This window comes from Ranitomeya variabilis, chromosome 3, assembly GCF_051348905.1.
Source record: "Ranitomeya variabilis isolate aRanVar5 chromosome 3, aRanVar5.hap1, whole genome shotgun sequence".
NCBI lineage: Eukaryota > Metazoa > Chordata > Amphibia > Anura > Dendrobatidae > Ranitomeya > Ranitomeya variabilis.
The window spans coordinates 322,680,045-322,705,723 of NC_135234.1; the positions used below are offsets into that span (position 1 = coordinate 322,680,045).

Sequence of the window (25,679 nt, forward strand, 5' to 3'; positions counted from 1 at the left end):
GGAGGCGGGGGCGGAGTTCCGTCCACGCATGCGCGGTCGGAAAAGACGGGAACGACGCACAAAAAAGTTACATGTAACGTTTTTTTGTGCCGACCTTCCGACGCAACACGACGCAACCGTCGCACGACGGTTGCGACGTGTGGCAATGTGTCGCTAATACACGTCTATGGAGAAAAAACGCATCCTGCAAGCACTTTTGCAGGATGCGTTTTTTCTCCAGAACGACGCATAGCGACGTGCAATGCACGACGCTAGTGTGAAAGTAGCCTACGCTGAATACCTGCTCTGTGCGATTCGGAGATGAAACAGATCATTGTTTAAAGAGCAGTTAAATGTGCTAAACTGCTGTGGGTTTTGGCCGCAGCCTGCAATTGCAGCCTAATGAGTTTGCCGTTATTTCTGCACTTAAACTATGATCGGTGGACATCTCAATTTGGCGTAATGCTCAAGATCGGGGATATGAAATGCTTCATTAATTGTCATTTTAGAGCCCTGTGTACATGGATCAGTTGGGATCCAAGCAGTTAAACTCCACCGATCCTTGATACTCAGCAACTTTGTTCAAGAAAAAAAAAAAATCGCTGATTTACATCAAAGGGTAAAAAGCAGCAAAGTATCAAACCAAGTGATATTTGCCTACTCGAAGCCACTTGGAACCAACACAGGCTTCTCAATGCAGCGATCAGGTTTACAGAGTCGCGTGTCATCAGAAAAACATCATATGATATGCTGCTCAAGTCACCTGACTGCTGCAGCCAATCACCAGCATTGGCTGACCTGCTGTTGGTGGAGCAATTACGGTAAATCTCTACTACCTGTATCAGTGCAGACCACAGAGCGGCCAGATGGTGTCAGTAGGCGAGAACCACAATTCATTTCTTTTAAAACTTCAGAGCCTAGTGAACATTTCTTTTTTGCCTGGACAACTCTTCTAAAAGGGAATGACAGCATGATTTTCATCCCCAAACCTTGTATATGCACATTTAGCTCTTTTAAATACAAAACCAGCACTATCTTCACATGGCCAACCCTTTCTCCATTCCAGAGAATTCGGCATTTGAATGGCTATGCAAATGCTGCAGCTCTAAAGACTCTGTCACTCCAGCTCTATTGCCTTCGCAGAGCTGCCTTCCCCAGCTAGACTGAAGTCACACAACAAAGAGGCTATCAGTCAAGCAAAAGGAAGCAACGCTGGCCGGGAAACAGAGTTGGGTGACAGAGGCTTTACATCTACAGCAGCATTAATAATGGAGTTAAACAGACTGGCCATGTAAAGGTATTGCTGGACTGGTCTTTGAATGAGCTACAGGTGTATATAGTTTGGGGTTGAAATTCTTCTGACAGATTCCCTATAAAGGAAAAGTATCTTTTTGCCATTTCATAATAACTTATATAAGCTATTTCATAAATACCGTAGTTAAACACATAAAACATTTTCTTTGGAAAAGACTGGCACTTGAAATGAAGGCCACCTAAAAATTGCTAGTTAATAGCTCGGATTTCTTCTTACAGGCAAATTAACTTGAAGTTCCCGATTCTTACTCTCTGCTCACTGCAAGTTTACTCTAAGGGTATGTGTCCACGTTCAGGATTGCATCAGGATTTGGTCAGGATTTTTCATCAGTATTTGTAGCCAAAACCAGGACTGGAACAATTAGAGGAAAAGTATAACAGAAACATACGCACCACTTCTGCATTTATCACCCACTCCTGGTTTTGGCTTACAAATACTGATGAAAAATCCTGATGCAATCCTGAACGTGGACACATACCCTTACTCGGTTATAACCCATTTTAAACTTGGCAATTTTCATATTCTTCCTCCCCTTCTTCCAAGAGCCATAACTTTATTTTTCCTTCGAGATTTTTTTTTTTTTGATGAACAAGTTTTGTAAAATAAATGGTGTCATTAAAAACCTTCCAAACGTACTGGAAAATGGAAAAAAATCCAAGTGTGGTGAAATAAAAGCAATTCCTGGAGTTTTTTGGCTATTGTTTTTACAGCATTTAATGTGTGGTAAAAGTGACCTGGCAACATGAGGCTCTAGGTCAGTATTACTATGGAAATGGCAAACTTAAAAATTATTAAAAAAAAGTTATAGAAGCGATGGGAAAAAAAAAAATATGTATAGTCCAATTTGTAAAGAGGCCCCTATCGTTTTCATTATTCCAACAGTTAAGCTGTATGAAGTTTATTTATCTTTTTTTTTTAAATCAATACCATTTTGGGGAACATATGATGGTTTGACCATTTTTCATCAACTAACAAGATGGCAGCAATGGGGGACTTCATGAAGCCCCTTGGCTGCCATGCCAATCCATCAGAACGCCATGATTGCGTTGCAGTGAGGCTGATGGATACTTGAAATGACATTCCACCTATATTGCAGACATAAGATGCCTCTGGCAGAGAATGACAGTAGCATATAGGAGTCAAACAGCTGAGACAAAATTTTGAAATCGAGCTCATTATACCCCAGAAAGGTTGAGGAGGTATGGGATAGTCTGGAATGATTTGGCTTGCATTGTCCGAAAATTCCTCCACTTTGGGCTGAGCTACTTCTGTTTATTATTTTAAACCCCCTAGGGGGCTGTCCCCTAAAGTTTTACCTTATGGGCATGGTGATCGGTATGATTGAGAGTTGTGTATGAAGTTGGATGCACTGAGTGTATAAATAAGATTCTTTAGTTGCTCATTCTTTTCTATGCAACCACACAATATTGATTGAGAGTCAGAAGTATATTACTGACATTATCATTATACCCAGGTCTTGAATTGTTTAAATGAGTTTCCATCTTATTGAACTAGCTTAAGGGGACATTGATGATAATACATCATTTGTAGGAGTACAATGGATACTATGTTAATAAATGAAAAACAGCCCTTTAGATTTAAAAAAACAAAACAAAAAAAAACAGAAAACAGCAGAAATAGGAGCAAGCACCAGTCACTACTGTTACATAAGAATACTGGCTGTTTAATACCATCAGTATCCACAATGTGTGACACAGGTTCAGCTCCCGAGACAGCTCCATACACCAGCACCTGACATGTGACGCACCTCAACATCACATGCTGAGAAGGAGCTAACAAGTATTTGGTTTTATAAAGAAAAATAGGGATATAAATAGATGGGCATTACAGAAGCAGTAACATTTCATCCACAGGGTAAATTGACTGGCGCTATAGGAGTCACCTTGTACCAGATACACGACCTTTCTCTGGAGAATAAGGGCTTTGGGAACATTTAGGGTATGTATGCACATTGAGTATTTGGACCAGTGTCCATTTTGGTGGAGTCGGCATAAAATGGACTTACTCCTAAAATATATAATAAATTGGGTTCATCAGTTCAGTGTAGTATGCGCTGTAAATGTTTTTATAATAATTTGGGAACGTTATAAAATGTCTGCTCTATTCCTGATCTAAGGATCTCTGCTTTTAGTTGACATGAGTCTGTCCTTCAGTATCTGAACATGTCAAGTAATGAGGCAGTCAGGGCAAGACTGGTCATTTGGCAATTCTGGCAAATGCGAGAAGGGCCTGTCTGGTCGTGGGCTGCCTTGTCTGCTACGTTGTGAACAGAATCTGTGTTCTCAAGACACCCATACTGTTAAGAGTTGAGATGGAGCACAAAGTCACTTACCCCAGCAGGCCACGGGTATCATTAGAAATATTGGTCTTTTAGAAAATCTTCCTTTTCTCCATCCAGAGTAATATTAGTAATATATCCCATCTGGTTCATGGGGACAACATGGGCCTGTGTGACTTCAAATGCTAGGGCTGAATTTTAGCCCCAGTCCGTACCTGGAGGCAGTGCTGGGGAGTCAGAGTTGAAGTCAGGGAAATAGAGGAGTCCGAGACGATGGTTTGGCTTACCGACTCCACAGCCCTGAACTGGATGCAGAAAATTTTGAACCATTTCTGAATATTGTCATCCCTTAGCAGGAAAAAAAGTGTGTAATACATGCATTTTTATACATTTTTGGACAGCAATGAATTCTACAGAAAAAGAGCAAGAGATAATTTAACAACCCCATAACATGCTACAAAATTGCACCCTGTGGAGCTTATTAGACACCTTTTTATGATGGATGACAGGAAAAAAAATTACTTGGGATCTCCCCCCTCATTTTTTGTAACCAGTGAAGTTAAAGCAGACAGCTGTGGGCTGATGTTATCAGGCTGAAGAGGTCCCTGGCTATTGGGTCCTTCCCAGCCTAAAAATACCAGCCCTCAGCAGCCCCAGAAGTGACACACCACTTTAGATGCGCCACTTCTGGTGCTTTGCCTTGGCTCTCCCCGATTGCCCTGGTACTGTGGTAATCAGGGTAATGGTGCTTGGGGTTGATCTCAGGTGTGTTTTTGGACACTACTCCGCTGAGATCAATCTCTGGTACTAGTAAAGGAGAGGTGTCCATCAGACACCCCCATTACTACCCTAGTAAGGGGAAAAGAAAAATAAAACTTTATAAATAAACACGGCCCGACATGATCCCCGATTCCCCACTTTTTTAATGAAGTTCCCACCTAGGTCCACAGGTTCCTATTCAGCGCAAAGTGACCAGGAACGTCTGAAGTCAGTGACGTTACTGATAAAAATGCTCTTCAGATGTTCCCGGTCACTCTACAGTATGAACTATGCCAGATTTGAAGGACTATGGCGAACCAGAGTAGGATTTAAAAAAAAAAAAAAAAAAAAAATGGTGAATGAGGGAGAGTGTTTAGTTGGTATTTCTTTGTGTTTCTATGTTTGTTGCTTCCAGGTTTCCATTTGTGAACTACGTTGGACCTGCGTGGGAAGTTTTTTCTATAAATTGGTGAATAAGGGATAGTGTTGGGTAATGTTTATTTCAATAAAGTATTTGTGTGTATGTTTCTTTTTTCTTACTGGGTTAGTTCTGGTGGTGTTTGATAGACATCTGCTTATTACAAGTACCAGAGCTTGATGTCAGCTGTGTTTTAAACCATTTACAGCTGACATCAACCCCAAGCCCCATTATCCTAATTTCCTTCGCTCTTCCCGATTTCCCTGGTGATATGGCAAAGCACTAATATTGGTGCATCTTATGTGATGCGCCACTTCTGGGGAGGGTGAAGGCTGGTATTTTTAGGCTGGGAAGGGCCCAATAACTATGAACTCTCACAGCTGTCTGCTTTATCTTTGCTAGTTACAAAAAATGGGAGGACCCCACTTTTTTCATTTATTTAATTAATTTATTTAAAGCACCACTGCAGCAGGCTTTTCTGTGCCACACAGGTTCTCCAACGCCATCTTATGAGCGCATTTTCTGACTGAAACACTGAAGATGCTGGCAGGTCACTTTTCGCCGGAGACCAACTGGAGCGATGCAGGAAAACTATGAAGCTGGCGGGAGGTGAGTATGCAGGAGACTTGCATTTAACCCCCGTAGTGACCAAGCCTATTTTTACAATTCTGACCAGTCACTTTTTGAGGTTATAACTCTGGAACGCTTCAGCGGATTTCATCAATTCTGAAACTGTTTTTTCGCGACATATTGCACTTCATGTTAGTGGTAACATTTATATGATATGATTTGCATTTAATTATGAAAAAAACAGAAATGTGGCAAAAATTTTGATATTTTTAAACTTTGAATTTTTGTGCCCTTAAATCAGAGAGTCGTGTCACACAAAATACAGTAGTTAATAAATAACATTTCCCACATGTCAGCTTTACATCAGCACAATTTTGGAAACCTAATTCTTTTTTGTTAGGACATTGTAAGGATTAAAATTTGATCAGCGATTTCTCATTTTCCCAAAATATTTACAAAACCATTTTTTAGGGACCACATCACATTTGAAGTGAGTTTGGTGGTCAATATGACAGAAAATACCAAAAAGTGATACCATTCTAAAAACTGCACCCCTCAAGGTGCTCAAAATCACACAAGACGTTTATTAATTGTTCAAATGTTTCATGAGAACTAAAGCAATGTGGAAGGAAAAAAAATGAGCATTTTACTTTTTTCACAAAAAAATTACTTTAGACCCAAACTTTATTTTCACAAGCGTAACAGGAGAAAACTGACCACAACATTTGTTATGCAATTTCTCCTGAGTACACTGGTACCCCATATGTGGGGGAAAGCCACTGTTTGGGTGCATGGCAGGGCTCAGAAGGGAGGGTGCACGATTTGACTTTTTGAACGCATCAGTATCAATGGTGGGCACCATGTCACATTTGGAGACCCCCTGATGTACCTAAACAGTGGAACCCCCCAATTCTAACTCCAACCCTAACACAGCCCTAACCCCAACACCACAACCCTAACATAACCTAACTTCAACCCTAATCCTAGCCCAACCCTAATGAAAAAAAAAAATAATAATTTTATTATTTTTACCTAACTAAGGGGGTAATAACCAGGGGGCTTGATTTACTATTTTTTTTTATTTTGATTACTGTGATAGGGTCTATCACAATGATCAAAATGAACCAATAGGAAAAATCTTCTATTGTTACCGGATGCTGGCCAGCAGATCTTGGCGGGCGCACTGCGCATGCGCCCGTCATTTTCTTACCGGAAGACGCCGAGGGCAGGGGAACAGAGTTGGAGGGTCCAGGGACACTGGAGGTACCCCATTTCTCTCTCCTCTGGTATGCTAGATCATATCAGAGGAGAGAGAAATAAATGGGAAATCAGACTTTTTTTTGCAACACTGGTGACTGTGAAAACTGAACCGAATCATGTTCTCCCGGGTCTCAGCTACCCCCAATAGCAGAGACCCCGGAGATTTTCCAAAGCTGGGGGAATTACACCCTTATTTCTCAGCGCTGTGAAAAAGTGGTGCTGAGGAATAAGTACCCTTAACTGCCGCCGTTAATCATAATAAGCTGTCCAATAAGCTCCACGGGGTGCAATTTTATATGTCAGGGGGTTGTGCAATTATATGTCTATGTGTCTGTCGATATTTATCTATCTCTATAGCATTTACTGCGGTCTAAAAATGCTTTAAAAAAAAAAAATGCAGGAAATCCGCAATCATTTTCAGACCAGCGTTTTCATCTGAATTCATTGAAGTCGATGGGAGAAAATAAAAATGTTGCAAAAAAAGCTCAAAGAATTGCCATGCTGCAGATTATTTTATGCACCAAATCTGCAAGTCACAAATAAGTAATGTGTGCATGGCACCTCAGGATTCTCACTCACTTTGCTGGCATGAGGAATCCCTTCAGGTTTTGTGAGAAATTCGAGAAGCAATGACGCAATGTGTGCACACAGACTAAAACTATAGATTGTGTTAAGCTCTACTAAAGGTACCGTCACACTCAGCGACGCTGCAGCGATATAGACAACGAGCCGATCGCTGCAGCGTCGCTGTTTAGGTCGCTGTAGAGATGTCAAACACAGCAGCTCCAGAACGATGCAGGAGCGATCCTGTGACGTAACGGCGACTCACTTATCGTTCTCACAGGTCGTTAGCTCCATGTAAAACATTGCTGGCATCGTTGCTTTTGCTGTCAAACACGACGATACACGCCGATCTGACGACCAAATAAAGTTCTGGACTTCTAGCTCCGACCAGCGATATCACAGCGGGATCCAGATCGCTGCTGCGTGTCAAACACAACGAGATCGCTAACCAGGACGCTGCAACGTCACGGATCGTTGTCGTTCTCGATGTAAAGTTGCTCAGTGTGAAGGTACCTTTAAACTTAAGGGAACATGTGCACACACAGAGCCCACTTATTACTTACAGTAGATTCTCACTGGAATCTGGATTACAAATTATTAATCTAGGTTTTGATAAATGTGATTCTCTATGTATGCTGACACTGCATAGATACCACAGTATTAACAAGTTAATAGCATTTTTTTACAAATTTATTCAGATTTAGCAAAAAATAAAAAATAAATATTAAAGTGGTATTGAAAACTGATCACTAGAATTTGTGCATTACCCACATCAAATCTGCCATGATTTTAATTACCTGAGAGCATAGAAAAGAGTGACATGTCAAGCATGCCGAGGTGAGGAGACTTCAGCCACAATGCTTCCCTGGGAAATATACAAATTGTCTCATCAGATAGGATGAGAATTAGAACTCTAATGACACCTCCATTTAGGATTGCTACTTCCTATAGTGGCACCAGAGTTCTAGTCCAATCCTCTCTGTAGAGACAAATTTGTATTAAATGTCAAAGGCCACAAGGTGTCAATACTCTTCCTGTAGACTATCAAAATATGAAAGTAAAAATACAGTGGGTACGGAAAGTATTCGTATCCCTTTAAATTTTTCACTGTTTCATTGCAGCCATTTGGTAAATTCAAAAAAGTTCATTTTTTTCTCATTAATGTAGACTCTGCATCCCATCTTGACTGAAAAAAAAAAAGTAGACATTTTTGCAAATTTATTAAAAAAGAAAAACTGAAATATCACATGGTCATAAGTATTCAGACCCTTTGCTCAGTATTGAGTAGAAGCACCCTTTTGATCTAGTACAGCCATGAGTCTTCTTGGGAATGATGCAACAAATTTTTCACACCTGGATTTAGGGATCCTCTGCCATTCTTCCTTGCAGATCCTCTCCAGTTCCATCAGGTTGAATGGTGAACCTTGGTGGACAGCCATTTTCAGGTCTCTCCAGAGGCTCAATTGGGTTTAGGTCAGGGCTCTGGCTGAGCCAGTCAAGAATGGTCACAGAGTTGTTCTGAAGCCACTCCTTTGTTATTTTAGCGGTGTGCTTAGGGTCATTGTCTTGATGGAAGGTGAACTTTCGGCCAAGTCTGAGGTCCAGAGCACTCTGGAAGTCGTCCTTGCAGCTGAAAAAACACCCCCATAGCATGATGCTGCCACCACCATGTTTCACTGTTGGGATTGTATTGGGCAGGTGATGAGCAGTGCCTGGTTTTCTCCACACATACCGCTTAGAATCATCACCAAAAAGGTCTATCTTCGTCTCATCAGACCAGAGAATCTTATTTCTCATAGTCTGGGAGTCCTTCTTCTGTTTTTTAGCAAACTATGCGGGCTTTCATATGTCTTGCACTGTGGAGAGGCTTCCGTCGAGCCACTCTACCTGTAAAGGCAATTACAGCTGCAAGTCGTTTTGTATAAGTCTCTATGAGCTTTCCACCTCTTGCCACTGGGATTTTTGCCCATCACTCGAGGCAAAACTGCTCCAGCTCCTTCAAGTTAGATGGTTTCCTCTGGTGAACAACAATCTTCAATTTTGACCACAGATTCTCAAATCAACTAAGGTCTGGGCTTTGAGTAGGCCACTTCAATTTACACTTTTCCCCTTAAATCACTTGAGTGTTGCTCTATTAGTATGCTTCGGGTCATTTTTTGGAAGGTGAACCTCCATCCCAGTCTCAAATCACTGACTCACTGAAACCGGTTTTGCTCAAGAATGTCCCTGTATTTCACACCATCCATCTTCCCCTCTAATAGCACAATTTTCCCGATCCCTGCGGCCAAAAAAACATTCCTACAGCATGATGCTTCCACCACCATGTTTCACTGTGGGCTTGGTGTTCTTGGGGCGATCAGCTGTCCAACACAGCTCATCACCCCAAGAGCACCTCCCTGCAGTGATCTTCCTCACGGTGATAGCGGGGACGTCATAAAGGTTTCCCCAGTTCATCGGCCGGCTCACGCTGAACTGACTGGCGGTAACCTCTATGAAGTTACCGCTTGTCACTGAAGCTGCGCCCCAAGCTCAGTTCGGTGTGTCCTGGATTCATGGCTGAGCAGTTGCCTCATGCCACTGCTCACCTATGTAATCTAGATGCAGCAGAGCTGGAGTTCGTGTGACAAATGGATTGTCAGACAGGTGAGGAATTATTTTTTTATTTTAATTTTTACAATAATTGAAATGGGAAAAAGAGGGTGGGGTGTGTATTTAATATAAAGGAGTCTGCCTTCTTTCAATTAAAAGGACTTTATGCTTTCTTTGCATTTTTTACAATAGGATTATGGGGTTAGTAATGGGGGCGTCTTATAGATTCCTCACAATTACTAACCCCTCGGCTTAATATCAGCTGACAATACAAAGGTGACATCAACCTCAATCCTAATACCCCACTTGCCACCACACCATCCATCTTATGGATGTGCCAGTCCTGGGGTGGCTGAGGGCTGATGTTTTTAGCCTGTGAGGGGGGCCAATTTCCTTGGGCCCTTCCCAGACTATTACTATCAGCTCACTGCTATCTGTTTAGCCTTTTCTGGATAGAGTTTATAGTGTGACTACATTTTTTCTGGGTTACCCAGTAAACTAACCAGTAAATGCTAAGCAAACAGCTGTTGAAATGTTATTAACAGCCTGGAAACCTTTTGGGATATTGTCTCCTTTCCCAGATTAGTAACATCAGCCCCCAGTCCATGGTTTTTGCTCTACTGGTTATTAAAATTATGCAAAAGCACACAACAACAAAAAAATTAAGTATTTATTTTACAGACCAGGTGACAATGCTCCAAGCTGCCTTCAGCAACTGGTTACTGGGAACACTGCGAACGGCACCACTTTTTCCCAAGCACCAGAACTTGTAACACTGAAGACACACGAATGCATTAGTGTGAACGTGTAGAGGACATTTGCGGCCCATGCTGCTGACAAAAAAAAAAAACGGACATGTCAGCGTGTTTTGCCCATGGACACATGGTCCGTGGAAACACACTGACGTGTGTGCAGACCAGGGCCGGACTGGGACTAAAATTCAGCCCTGGCATTTGAAGTTACACAGGCCCACTTGTCACATGGTGACTGTATAATATCTTTGTACACTTGTAGGCAGGGCCGGTTTTAGGCAAAGTGGGGCCCTAGGCAAAGTTTAAAATGGGTCCCCAAATGCTAACATATTGCACATCACACAGAAGCCTTTCTGTTGTATTTACGTGCGCTGAGTTCAGGCCGCTAAACGAGTTTGATCGACAATACTGAAGTTGTTCAACGCTTGTTTCCCGGCCTCTTTCCACCAGCTGAGGAATAATGATGAGACAGAACGATCACTAATAGATCACCATACAGTATCATGTTTTCAGCAGCACATCTACAGTTTACACTGGCAATGTGCTGCTGACAACAAGGCTTTTTGTTCCAGCAAAAACAATCCGAATATGCAGCATTTTACTTGTTTAGTAAAATACACCCCATAGTCCTCCATATATTATAATGTGCTCCATAGTCCTCCATATAGTATAATACACTCCCTATAGTCCTCCATATATTAAAATACACTGCTCAGTCCTCCACATAGTATAATACACTCCTCATAGTCCTCCATATAGCATAATACAATCCTCATAGTCCTCCATATAGCATAATACAATCCTCATAGTGCTCCATATAGTATAATGCACCGCCACAGTCATCCATGTAGTACAATTCACTTCCCATAGTATAATGCACCCCATAGTTCTTCATATAGTATAACGTATTCCCCATAGTCCTCGATACAGTATAATGCAGCCCACATATAGTATAATGCAGCCACCCCAGAGTATAATGCAGCCACCCCAGAGTATAATGCAGCCACCCCAGAGTATAATGCAGCCACCCCAGAGTATAATGCAGCCACCCCACAGAGTATAATGCAGCCACCCCAGAGTATGTAACCCCCATAGAATATAATACAGCCCACCTCCCCATAATATATAATGTAGCCCCCCATAGAATATAATGCAGCCCCCCATAGTATATAACGCAGCCTCCCCCATAGAATATAATATACCCCCACAATAGTATATAACACAGCCACATAGTACATAACATGGCCTCCCCCATAGAATATAATATACTCCCCATAGTATATAGCAAAGCCCGCATATTATACAGCACAAACCGCATAGTATACAGCACAGCCTGCATACTATAGCACAGCTCGCGTAGTAGATAACACAGCCCACACAGCAGTATTCAGCACAGACCACACAGTAGTATACAGCACAGACCACACAGTAGTATACAGCACAGCCCACGTAGAAGTATACAGCACAGTCCACACAGTAGTATACAGCACAGCCCACAGAGTAATATATACAGCACAGCCCACAAAGTAATATATACAGCACAGCCCACAGAGAACTATATACAGCACAGCCCACAGAGAACTATATACAGCACAGCCCACAGAGAACTATATAAAGCACAGCCCAGAGTACTATATACAGCACAGCCCAGAGTACTATATAAAGCACAGCCCAGAGAGTACTATATACAGCACAGCCCAGAGAGTACTATATACAGCACAGCCCAGAGAGTACTATATACAGCACAGCCCAGAGAGTACTATATACAGCACAGCCCACAGAGTACTATATACAGCACAGCCCACAGAGTACTATACACAGCACAGCCCACAGAGTACTATATACAGCACAGCCCACAGAGTACTATATACAGCACAGCCCACAGAGTACTATATACAGCACAGCCCACAGAGTACTATATACAGCACAGCCCACAGAGAACTATATACAGCACACAGTAGTATACAGCACAGAGCACAGCCCACAGAGAACTATATACAGCCCACAGTAGTATACAGCACAGAGCACAGCCCACAGAGAACTATATACAGCACAGAGCACAGCCCACAGAGAACTATATACAGCCCACAGTAGCATACAGCACAGAGCACAGCCCACAGATAACTATATACAGCCCACAGTAGTATACAGCACAGAGCACAGCCCACAGAGAACTATATACAGCACAGAGCACAGCCCACAGAGAACTATATACAGCCCACAGTAGCATACAGCACAGAGCACAGCCCACAGTAGTATACAGCACAGAGCACAGCCCACAGAGAACTATATACAGCACAGAGCACAGCCCACAGATAACTATATACAGCCCACAGTAGCATACAGCACAGAGCACAGCCCACAGATAACTATATACAGCCCACAGTAGTATACAGCACAGAGCACAGCCCACAGAGAGCTATATACAGCCCACAGTAGTATACAGCACAGAGCACAGCCCACAGAGAACTATATATAGCACAGAGCACACAGTAGTATACAGCACAGAGCACAGCCCACAGAGAGCTATATACAGCCCACAGCAGTATACAGCACAGAGCACAGCCCACAGAGAACTATATACAGCCCACAGCAGTATACAGCACAGAGCACAGCCCACAGAGAACTATATATAGCACAGAGCACACAGTAGTATACAGCACAGAGCACAGCCCACAGAGAGCTATATACAGCCCATAGCAGTATACAGCACAGAGCACAGCCCACAGAGAACTATATATAGCACAGAGCACACAGTAGTATACAGCACAGAGCACAGCCCACAGAGAGCTATATACAGCCCACAGCAGTATACAGCACAGAGCACAGCCCACAGAGAACTATATACAGCCCACAGTAGTATACAGCACAGAGCACAGCCCACAGAGAACTATATACAGCCCACAGTAGTATACAGCACAGAGCACAGCCCACAGAGAACTATATACAGCCCACAGCAGTATACAGCACAGAGCACAGCCCACAGAGAACTATATATAGCACAGAGCACACAGTAGTATACAGTACAGAGCACAGCCCACAGAGAGCTATATACAGCCCACAGCAGTATACAGCACAGAGCACAGCCCACAGAGAACTATATACAGCCCACAGTAGTATACAGCACAGAGCACAGCCCACAGAGAACTATATATAGCACAGAGCACACAGTAGTATACAGCAAAGAGCACAGCCCACAGAGAACTATATACAGCCCACAGCAGTATACAGCACAGAGCACAGCCCACAGAGAACTATATACAGCCCACAGTAGTATACAGCACAGAGCGCAGCCCACAGAGAACTATATATAGCACAGAGCACACAGTAGTATACAGCACAGAGCACAGCCCACAGAGAACTATATACAGCCCACAGCAGTATACAGCACAGAGCACAGCCCACAGAGAACTATATATAGCACAGAGCACACAGTAGTATACAGCACAGAGCACAGCCCACAGAGAGCTATATACAGCCCACAGCAGTATACAGCACAGAGCACAGCCCACAGAGAACTATATACAGCCCACAGCAGTATACAGCACAGAGCACAGCCCACAGAGAACTATATACAGCCCACAGTAGTATACAGCACAGAGCACAGCCCACAGAGAACTATATACAGCCCACAGCAGTATACAGCACAGAGCACAGCCCACAGAGAACTATATACAGCCCACAGCAGTATACAGCACAGAGCACAGCCCACAGAGAACTATATACAGCCCACAGTAGTATACAGCACAGAGCACAGCCCACAGAGAACTATATACAGCCCACAGCAGTATACAGCACAGAGCACAGCCCACAGAGAACTATATACAGCCCACAGCAGTATACAGCACAGAGCACAGCCCACAGAGAACTATATACAGCCCACAGCAGTATACAGCACAGAGCACAGCCCACAGATAACTATATACAGCCCACAGCAGTATACAGCACAGAGCACAGCCCACAGAGAACTATATACAGCCCACAGCAGTATACAGCACAGAGCACAGCCCACATCTCTTCTCTTCCTCCCCTCACCTCCTCCGAGAATGGCCCCACAGTCCAGAAAAAAAAAAACTCTCCTCACCTCTCCTCGTGCCCAGCGTTGCTTCCTGGTTCCTGCTCCTGTCTCAGCAGCTGCAGTCTGCCCGGGACACAGCAGGTGCGCGATGATATGACATCATCGCGCACCCGCAGTGTCAGAGGCAGAGCGGGGAATGATGGGAGAGGAGCGTCTGTAGACGCTCTCTCCTCCATCATTGCATTCAACTGTACCGGCGTCTATACGCCAGTATAGTTGAATGCGACGGCGGGGGCGGCGGATTGAGCAGCCCACCACTGGCACCGGCCCTTCTGGCATTTGCCAGAAGTGCCCTATGGCCAGTCCGGCCCTGGTGCAGACCCATTCATTTGAATAGGTCTACGTGTCAGTGTGAAAACTGTCATCACACGTATCGAAGACCGACGTTTGAAGGAGGCCTAATATTGATGGGTATAATGCATTGCAGTGCTGGTGCAATACAATGCTATAACGCCAGTGATTAGAGTAATAAAAGTTAAAGTCCCATGGAGGGACTAAGCAAAAAAGTAAAATAAAAATAGCAAAAAAAAAAGGAAACATATTTGGTATCGCCGTGTCCAGAAGACCCAGTACAGAAGACTATCAAACTAGTTTACCCCTTCAGAGAACACCGTAAAAATAGATTTTAAAAAAAGTGTAAAAAAACTAAGCTTTTTCATCATATTGCAGAACAAAAAGTGGAATAAAACTCAGTCAAAAAGTCGAATGGAAATAAAAATTATAGCGCTGAAATCATCATGTTGTCCCTCAAAAAAAAAAAAAAAAAGCCGCCAAACAGCCCAATCAGTGAATAAAAAAAAAGTTATAGCTCTCATAACATAGCAATGCAAAAACAATTCTTTTCTTCTATATGAAAGTCTTGTGTAAAAGTGGCAAAACATAAAAATAAATGTCCAATAAATAAGTAAAAAGATGAGGGCACTCACCAATCTTCTCAGGATATAAACTTTATTGAAAAAATATTAGTTCCATGGCCGGAGCTACTAGAGCCTTAGCTCTTGTGAGCAGGGGAGAACCAAGACGACGGCCGTTTCGTGCTGTGCCTGCACTTCTACGGGTATGGGGGGGGGGGGGGCATGCAATTTTCATTTTTCCCTTACACATTGCCTTAATTCCAGTGAAGCCACTAAAGGGTTAATAAGCTTCTTGAATGTGGTTTTGAGCACTATTGGGGGTTCAGTTTGTAAAATGGTGTCACTTTTGAGTATTTTCCATCACAGTCAGTCCAAATGTGATGTGGTCCCTAAAAAAATAGTTTTATAAATTTTGTTGGAAAAACTAGAAATTTTAACCTTTACACTGTGTTCCAAATTATTATTTAAGTGTCATAAAGATTTAATTGTTTTGTTTTTCAAATAAACTCGTGGATGGTATTGTCTCAGGGCTCAATGGATCACTGAAATCAATCTGAAACACATGTGATAATTAGTTTTCCAGGTGATTCTAATTAAAGGAAAACTACTTAAAAATGATGTTCCACATTATTAAGCAGGTCACAGTTTTCAAGTAACATGGGAAAGAAAAAGGATCGCTCTGCTGCCAAAAAGCATCAAATAGTGCAATGCCTTGGTGAAGGGATGAAAACATTAGAAATTTCCCGAAAACTTAAAGGGAACCTGTCACCCCGTTTTTTTCCGTATGAGATAAAAATACCGTTAAATAGGGCCTGAGCTGTGCATTACAATAGTGTATTTTGTGGACCCTGATTCCCCACCTATGCTGCCGAAATACGTTACCAAATTTGCCGTTTTCACCTGTCAATCGGGCTGGTCTGGTCGGATGAGCGTGGTGACATCGCTGTTTCTTCCCCCAGATCTTGCTTATTTTTCCGTTGGTGGTGTAGTGGTTTGCGCATGCCCAAGTGCCGAATCCACTGCACCAGATCTTGCTTATTTTTCCGTTGGTGGCGTAGTGGTTTGCGCATGCCCAAGTGCCGAATCCACTGCACAGGTGAGGAAAAAGAGCACAATCTGCGCTATTCCCCTGGTGATCGGTGGGGGCGGCCATCTTCCTGTGGCCACGCGTGCGCAGATGGAGCGCTCTGCTGCCCGGGGCTTCAGGAAAATGGCCGCGGGATGCCGCACGTGCGCAGATGGAGATCGCGGCAGCCATTTTCCTGAAGCCGAGATGCGAACTGATACTTTAAAGTGTTCCTGAGTTCTCGTAAAATGACGCTGGTCAGAGTTAGGAAAAAAAATGGCCTTGTCAAAAAGGTGAAAACAGGCCAGGGTGACGAGGTGTGAAAGGGTTGATATTTATTTTTGTTCAAACTTCAAGTGCCATAATACTTCAATTATTCTGCATCTATAGCTTGGCCTTTAATATTTTTTTATTTCATATTGTAAATTTTTAGATAGTTGTGAAGAACTGACAGAAAGAGTGGGGATATGCAGCAAAAAAAACGGTTAGTTTTTACCACCATGGGAACTTTGTCTTAGGCCTATTTCACACGTCAGTGGCTCCGGTACGTGTGGTGACAGTTTCCTCACATACCGGAGACACTAACACACGTAGACACATTAAAATCAATGTGTCTCTGCACATGTCAATGATTTTTCGCGGACCGTGTGTCCGTGTGCAAAACACAGAGACATGTCCGTTTTTCTCCGGCAGCACGGTCCGCAAAGCGTCCTGCACACGTGCACACGGAGAACAATGTGCACTCTCCTCCGTGTGCACGTACCGCCGCAGGAGAAACAGCGCTAGAGTTAAGCGCTGTCCCCCCCTGCGTGTGGTGCTGAAGTCGGCATTCATTCCTTCTCCCCAGCAGCGTTCGCTGGAGAGAAGGAATGAAAAATCAAGTTGTTTTTTTTTGTGTGTTTAAAATAAAGTTCGTGTTCACCTCCCGCCTCCCACCCGCCGAGAGGAAGCATCGCGGGAGCTGGGTGAGTATTTTAATGCAAGCGGGCGGGCGCACAGGGGGTGGGAGGCGGGAGGTGACCACGAACTTTTGTTTTAAACACAAAAACATTGATTTTTCATTCCTTCTCTCCAGCAAACGCTGCTGGGGAGAAGGAATGAATGCCGGCTTCAGCACCCAAAGCACGGGACAGCGATTAACTCTAGCGCTGTCTCCTGCACGGTCCGTGTGGTCCTCAGTCGGCACACGGCGGCCGCACGTGTGCCACACTGATGTGCCATGTGAGCACACGGACACACGGACACCGATAACTCCAGTACCGATTTTTCCGGTACCGGAATTATCTGGACGTGTGAGACTGGCCTTAAGCAAATTTTAAAAAGTTTTATTATTTTATTTTACCAACGTTCGTGGCATCTGTTATTCCGGTAGCAGAAGACACACAATATGCACAAATACGGTACTTGCGGCAGTGCTACAAAGGGAAATGAAAGAAAAATACTCCACTTACCATAAATCCAAACCGAGAGGGACCTTATAATAACAATTCACCTTTGTTTCCTATGGTTGTGTTCACATGAAATGCCTTTTTACATGTTTACAGCTTGCAATCTGCCCTGTTTAAGAGCGCCATATACTTCCTACTGTCTGTATAAATTACTACTGAAATTTTCATCGACACTAGACACACAACGGTATTTGTGGCATCCTTTCATTTAATGTATTCAGAAGCAAAAATTAAGGGGCAAAATGATAAATTATTGATAATCTTAAAAAGACCCTCACACTACAGTTTTAGACTACAACAAAGTAATGTTACAGCCTTAGAAAAGTCATGGACTGAGGCTATATTGTCCTATGGCCGATTTATTTCATGAGCCATGGCGACTTGATGGATGAAAGTTCAATCTTGTGCAAGCCTAGGTAGGTCCACCAGGGTCTTCGCTGCCGTTATCTTAATACAACCCCTGGCAAAAATTATGGAATCACCGGCCTTGGAGGATGTTCATTCAGTCGTTTAATTTTGTGGGGAAAAAAAAAGATCACAGACATGTCACAAAACTAAAGTCATTTCAAATGGCAACTTTCTGGCTTTAAGAAACACTAAAAGAAATCAAGAACAAAAATAAATGAAAAATAAACAAACAAAACAACACTCCAATACATCACTAGTATTTTGTTGCACCACCTCTGGCTTTATAACAGCTTGCAGTCTGAGGCATGTACTTAAAGGGAACCTGTCACCTGAATTTGGCGGGACCTTTTTTCGGTCCGATGGGCGGTGTTTTCGGGTCTTTTATTCACCCCGGAAGTATTTCGCTGTGTTCCGGGACATAATGCGCCGGCGCATGCGCACTAATGCTTTTCGGCTTTGGCCGCAGTTGGGCAAAGCATACTGCGCGTGCGCAAGGCAAGATTGCCTTGCGCTGGCGTGTTCTACGGAGGACAGCGAATCAACTTTAAGCCAATATTGCGGCCAGCGTGCAGCCAACGGGAAAGGAAGGGGTTAATAGAACACCCGAAAACACCGCCCATCGGACCGAAAAAAGGTCCCGCCAAATTCAGGTGACAGGTTCCCTTTAATGAGTGTCAAACAGTACTCTTCATCAATCTGGCTCCAACTTTCTCTGCTTGCTGTTGCCAGATCAGCTTTGAAGAAAATGGTCCATGACAAGGCTCCAACCTTCAACTTCCACCAAAGATTTTCAAATGGATTGAGATCCGGACTATTTGCAGGCCATGACATTGACCTTATGTGTCTTTTTTCAAGGAATGTTTTCACAGATTTTTCTCTATGGCAGGATGAATTATCTCGAAAAATGATTTCATCATCCCCAAACATCCTTTCAATTGATGGGATAAGAAAAGTGTCCAAAATATCAACATAAACTTGTGCATTTATTGAAGATGTAATGACAGCCATCTCCCCAGTGCCTTTACCTGACATGCAGCCCCATATCATCAATGACAGTGGAAATTTGCATGTTCTCTTCAGGCAGTCATCTTTATAAATCTCATTGGAACGGCACCAAACAAAAGTTCCAGCATTATCACCTTGCCCAATGCAGATTTGCGATTCATCACTGAATATGACTTTCATCCAGTCATCCACAGTCCACGACTGCTTTTCCTTAGCCCATTGTAACCTTGTTTTTTATTGCTCAGGTGTTAATGATGGCTTTCGTTTAGCTTTCCTGTATGTAATTCCCATTTTCTTTAGGCGGTTTCCTACAGTTCGGTCACAGACTTTGACTCCAGTTTCCACCCATTCATTCCTCATTTGCTTTGTTGTGCATTTCCTGTTTTGGAGACATATTGCTTTAAGTTTCCGGTCTTGACGCTTTGATGTCTTCCTTGGTCTACCAGTATGTTTGCCTTTAATAACCTTACCATGTAGTTTGTATTTGGTCCAGATTTTAGACACAGCTGACTGTGAACAACCAACATCTTTTGCAACATTGCGTGATGATTTACCCTCTTAAGAGTTTGATAATCCTCTCCTTTGTTTCAACTGACATCTCTCGTGTTGGAGCTATGATTCATGTCAGTCCACTTGGTGCAACAGCTCTCCAAGGTGTGATCACTCCTTTTTAGATGCAGACTAACAAGCAGATCTAATTTGATGCAGGTGTTATTTTTGGTATAAAAATTTACAGGGTGATTCCACAATTTTTTTCTCAGAATTGAGTGATTCCATCAGTTTTCCCCTATGCTTAGTTAAAAAAGTAACCATTACTGACTACAACATTTTTTGTTCTTGATTTCTTTTAGTGTTTCTTAAAGCCAGAAAGTTGCCATTTGAAATGACTTTAGTTTTGTGCCATGTCTGTGATCTGCTTTTTTTCTACAAAATTAAACAACTGAATGAACATCTTCCAAGGTCGGGGATTCCATAATTTAAGCCAGGGGTTGTAGTATGAAGCCATTTGGTTACCGGTTTTCCCCTTAACATTGTTCATTCTATTCTTCTGACCATAATATCCTTCAATGATTGCTCTCTTCATTTGATGTGTCCCAATTAGGCCTTGGCAATAACTGCAGGCATCCAATAAATGCCATAATGGATGGATTATTCTGGGGCTATTGGAAAGTAAGACCATCTTACTTATTGTGATTTAGTCGCTGCCAATGAGGCAAAAGGAAAGCAATCCCACTCCTTAAGGCTAGGACTTCAGGGCAACTTTGGGCTAAAATCACAAATGAATGAATGCTCTTGCAATGAACTCCACTAGGGCTGGATTTATGGCGTCCCTCATGTTGAAGTCACAACAGCCACTTTCTGTTAGCATTTGGGAGAACATCCCTATGATTTTGTAGACAAACAGCTAAAGTCCCCATGTAGACCCAGTTTACACTTTAAGAAAAAAAAAAAAAAAAGCTTATAAAGTTTAGTGAAGTTCTTTCATTCAATACATAAAATAATTACTTGTTAGCACAACGTGGAAATTGCACACTCTACTCACTAAAAGTAGAAGTGAGCAAAAGCAAATGAACCATGAGGCCAAATGTAAGCTTTGTGTGTCTCTGCCTTCTGCCACATTTCATGTAGGGAAGAAGCTGTGGTGGCAGGTGCTTCATGAGTCTATGCATAACCACATTAATGTGCTTTTGCAATAATGTTTTTTCCTGTATGATTACAGTGTGGCTTTGAGCATTAAGCTACAAAAATGGCAGGAATGTGATCAGTACAGAGATCAAAGGTCTTGAATCTGATTTGGGGTCGACTGTTATGCACCATCTATGTGCAATATCTTAAATAATTGTAAACTCCAATACACCAATACAACTATAAATATAGAATTCCAATCACATGATTTAAAATAAAAAAAACAAGACATGAGAACAACAATATATCACTGGCAGGAAATGGGGCATAGACAAAGGGAAAGGAGGCCAGCTTATGGTGCAAACTCATCTTGAAACACCACAACACGGACGACTGATCAGCTAAAGAGGCTTAAATCTAGAGGCCGTTGAGCCATCTGGAAAGGGATCAGTGCTGTTCGCTCCCTCCAAGCTAACCATTTCCACAGAGATCTGTGCCAAAGGTTTATACAACCCCTCCCATCCCATCATCACTAAGCTGCATCATGCTGATTATAAAGCCGAAAAATGAGAGCACGACTACTAAACTAAAACTAGTTTCATTACTGTATATGTGGGCACATGTTCCTGAAGCATGAGGACATTACCCATGCCATGACAATCTAGTTAAAAGGCCGATTTCATACAGACGTGTCTTTCATAACATTTCTTTGAAAGTTTGACATATTGTCAACTTGTGCTGAGGATGTTTATGTCCATTTGTGGCCAATAGGAGCCAAAAGAAAAAAAAACAACAAATCACATGTTTAGCTTGATGACAAATTGTATAAGGCAAGGTGGTTTAAGGGAACATATCGGTATAACGAAAAATGGTACAACTGTCATTTTCTACATTGTCACTAACAGCAAGAAGAAAATCTGTTTTGTTAGGAGGCAAAAAAACAGTCCTGAACATGGCTAGTTGGCATAATTAATAATTTTTATTTATATAGCGCCAACATATTCCGCAGCACTTTACAATTAAGCGGTGACATGTACAGACAATAAACCAGTATGCTTGAGGAAGCCCCAAGAGATAAAATAGATTATATCTTGGGGCTTCCTCAAGCATACTGGTTAATTAGGTAGGTCTCCCTCCCCATACCTTATGGCCTAGTGGTCCCCTATCAACACCCCAAAACCACCCCCCCCCCCTTTTTGCTTCTCCCTCCGTGTTGCACTACCACATCTATACATGTATACGCCCATATTCTGCAGCAAATGCATCTCGGCTACCTTCTCCATTGGAGTTGTTTTTGTACCTTCAATCATGACTATATCTTCCTATGTGATGTATATACTTTTGTTCTTTTTGTTTTTTGTTTATGCTTATTTTCTGTATTTTGTTTTTTTATGCATTGGATGTCACTTTCTTTGTATATATTTCCCTTTAGCACACTGATGAAGGTCCAGTATCGACCGAAACGTTTGTACTGTATGTAAAATAAACCCCCATTTTTGCATCACAACACTTCTGGAGTGTGCCAGTCACTTGTAACTTATACACTAAGGTTTGGGAACCTATGACCGTGCACACCTCCTCCTTCAGGCTGTGCTGAACATTTTCTATACAACAGTTATTCCAGAGAGCTGGCGCAGCACGAGAGAAGTCTTGGAGACGGAGGTGCGAGGCTCGGATTACAGGGGATGTTAGACTTAGGTCATTTGTAGAACGGAGGGCACGTGTAGGGCGATAGACAGATGAGAGAGGAGATATAAGGCGGTGCAGAACTGTGGAGGGCTTTGTGGGTGAGAGAGATGAGTTTATACTGGACCCTGTACCGAATGGGTAGCCAGTGTAATGACTGGCACAAGATGGAGGCATCGGTGAAGCAGCTGGACAGAAATATAACCCTGGCTGCCGCATTCAAGATGGATTGGAGAGGAGAAAGTTTGGTAAGAGGGAGACCGATCAGAAGAGTTGCAGTTATCCAGACGGGAATGAATAAGAGCGACAGTAAGAGTCTTAGCAGTTTCAAAGGTGAGAAAAGGTCGGATTCTGGAGATGTTTTTAAGATGCAGGTGACAGGAGCGAGTGAGTGATCGGATATAGGGAGTAAAGGAAAGGTCGGTGTCGAATATGACCCCAAAACAGCGGGCATGCTGCTTGGGAGTTATGGTTGAACCCTCCAGGGTAATTTCGATGTTGGGTAGAGTGAGGTTAGTAGAGGGGAGAAACACAAGAAGTTCCGTTTTGGAGAGATTTAGTTTCAGATAGAGGGAGAACATGATGTTAGAGACAGCAGACAGACAATCCTTGGTATTTTGAATTAGGGTAGGGGTGATGACAGGGGAAGAAGTATATAATTGGGTGTCATCAGCATAGAGATGATACTGGAACCCAAATCTGCTGATAGTTTGTCCAATAGGGTCAGTGTATAGAGAGAAGAGGAGGGGGCCTAGGACTGAGCCCTGCTGAACCCCGATAGTAAGGGGACGAGGAGAGGAAGAGGAGCCGGCAAAAGATACAGTGAAGGAGCAGTCAGAGAGGTAGGAGGAGAACCAGGAGAGAGATGTCCTTGAGGCCTATAGAGCGGAGCATAGTGAGGAGGAGCTGGTGATTCACAGTGTCAAATGCGGCAGAGAGATCCAGGAGAATCAGCAGAGAGCAATGACCTTTGGATTTAGCTGTTATTAGATCATTAGAGACTTTAGTGAGGACAGTTTCAGTGGAGTGTAAAGAGCGGAAACCAGATTGTAAGGGGTCGAGAAGAGGGTTATCCGAGAGATAGCGGATTAGACGGGAGTGGACCAAGCGTTCCAGGAGTTTAGAGATGAAGGAAAGGTTAGAGACAGGTCTGTAGTTAGCAGTGCAGTTCTGGTCCAGGGATGGCTTTTTAAGTAATAGGGTTATGATGGCATGTTTAAATGAGGAGGGAAAGATACCTTGAAGAAAGAGAGAGGTTAAATATTTTAGTCAGGCGAGTGGTGACCACTGGTGAGACAGACTGCAGGAGATGTTTAGGAATGGGGTCACTGTTGCAGGTGGTAGGCCGAGCAGAAGTGAGGATCTTGGAAACTTCTTCTTCTGAAACAGGCTCAAAGATGTCTAGTAAGCTTGAGGTGCGGCAGGGAAGGGGACCCAGGCACTGAGGAGATTGGGCTGAGATATCCTGATGGATGTGGTTGATGTGGCATAGATGCAAGGTGTAATATGTACCAGAAGCTCTCTAGCCAGGACATTTCTACATAATCAGGATAAGGCTCTGTTCATATGTGCCATAATTACCCGTTAAAACAGATCCAGCAGCAATCAGTTAGCAAAAAAGCTGTGCAGACACAACTGGTGACAAATTCACTTTAATTGGGCCCACAACCTTGGTCTCTATATTAGAGGTAGACCATCGTTCAACCTGAATTGCGCATGTGTTGTCCACTCACGTGGTTATGTAAAACGTATCTACTCTTCTATGGGCAGAGTCTTCAGCGATCTTCTGTGCAGTCACTGAGAAGTAGCAGAGATTTGCCGACGTCTGCACAGAAGATCGATGAAGACATTGCCCATAGAAGAGCAGATAAGTTTTACATAACCACGTGAGTGGACAACACATGTGTGGGATTACAGGCGCTGCAACTGCACGTCACAGGGAGAGAGGTGGTATTATAATGAGGAGAGGTTAACTACTGTTAGTTTCACTCACTGCAGCGCAAAAAGTAAAATCTGTGCAAAATCTACAGCATTTCTAATTCTAAATCTGGTAACCCATCGATGCCCCAGCATTGCATTGTGAGCGGCCGATGGGAACTGGTGCGGTTCAAACACCAGGGAGCGTTCTATTAAGGCTATGTGCACACGTCAGGATTTCTTGCAGAAATTTCCTGAACAAAACTGGACATTTTCTGCAAGAAATCCACATGCGTTTTTTTCGCGTTTTTTTTTGCGCTTTTTCCGGAGATTTCCCAATGCAATAATATAGCGGGAAATCCGCAAAAAATCCGCAAAATTAATTAACATGCTGCGTTTTTTACCGCGATGCGTTTTTTTAGCGGAAAAAAAGGCAACATGTGCACAAAAATTGCGGAATGCATTATAAAAGATGGGAGGCATATGTATGTGTTTATGCGTTTTTATAGCGAAAAATCCTGAACGTGTGCACACAACCTTAAACACCTATGTCCGAGACGGACAACAGCATTTAAACTGTTAACAGCAATTAAAGCTCCACTTCAGCAGCTGCTTTTAGAAACAGATGACGGCTATGTAACAGTGAACATACAAGTGCTTCTCTCTAAATTAGAATATCATCAAAAAGTTTATTTCAGTTCTTCAATACACAAAGTGAAATTCATTATATAGAGTCATTACAGAGTGATCCATTTCAAGTGTTTAATTCTGTTGAGGATTATGGCTTACAGCCAATGAAAACACAAAAGTCGTTATCTCAGTAAATTAGAATAATTAGCAAAACACAACTGCAAAGGCTTCCTAAGCGTTTAAAAAGATCCCTAAGGGCTTGTTCACACTATCCTTTTTTTGCTGCGGATTTTTCAGCTGCGGATTTGGAAAAACCGCAGTGCAAAACCGCGGTGGTTTTCACTGCGGGTTTTTGTGCGGTTTCTACTGCGGATTCCACTGCGGGTTTCCAACTGCACTTTCCTATTGGTGCAGGTGGAAAACCGCTGCGGAATCCGCAGAAAGAATTGACATGCT

At 42.9% G+C, this 25,679-nt stretch overlaps 1 protein-coding gene across 18 annotated transcripts in view; it reads right to left on the bottom strand.

Annotated features, from left to right (window-relative positions):
* Positions 1-25,679, bottom strand: part of LOC143815937 (protein 4.1-like) — a 405,258-nt gene that overhangs the window by 171,892 nt on the left and 207,687 nt on the right. The gene's annotated exons all lie outside the window — the stretch shown is intronic.